Source organism: Plasmopara halstedii (genome assembly GCF_900000015.1).
Source record: "Plasmopara halstedii genome assembly, contig: Scaffold_525, whole genome shotgun sequence".
In the NCBI taxonomy this organism is placed as follows: Eukaryota; Oomycota; class Peronosporomycetes; order Peronosporales; family Peronosporaceae; genus Plasmopara; species Plasmopara halstedii.
In genome coordinates, this window is record NW_020187445.1 from 1418746 (window position 1) to 1419421 (window position 676).

A 676-nucleotide genomic window follows, 5' to 3' on the forward strand; every position below is an offset into this window, starting at 1 on the left:
GTATGACCACATCCGAGGAATGGCATGGTTGGAACACCATTGGCCATCGATTGATTGGAGGTCAAAGACCTTGGGCGCTGCGCGCACTTTTCTTGGTGGAGCTTTGGAGAGGCATGAACCCACCTCTGCTAGATGACAAAAGCGCTATTGGCGAGGGCACTGGACCGAGACGGTCAACGTGCTGGACATTGGAGTGTCCGAGTTGGTAGACACCAACGGTGTATCGGACAAGAGTCTCGAGCGCGGCTCGCGGGCTGATCGTGGAGTGGCACGTAAACCAATGGGCGCTGCTCAAGTTCCGAAGCAGTTGCTGCATGTCGTGCGTGACATGGTCGGCCAAGGGCCGAGGCATCGAGGGCAAGGCCCCCGTGATGCAAGTGAAGTGGCACGTAAACCCCCGAGCACTATCTCGTTGCGTAGCAGTCGCTGCATGCCGTTGATGTAGTGGTCGAACAGAGTACGAGGCATCATGGACACGGCCCTTCAGATGCGCGTGGAGTGGCACCATATCCACTGGACGAGACTGCGGGGTTAGCAGCTTTTCGTCGGATGTTGTAGATATCATCGGTGCTCCAAAGGAGCGGACAGTGAGGGTGACAGCTGACGACGCGGAGTGCGTGTTCACCCTGGTCTCACAGAGACATAGAACCTCTGTACAGAGGCGACGGCGACGCCG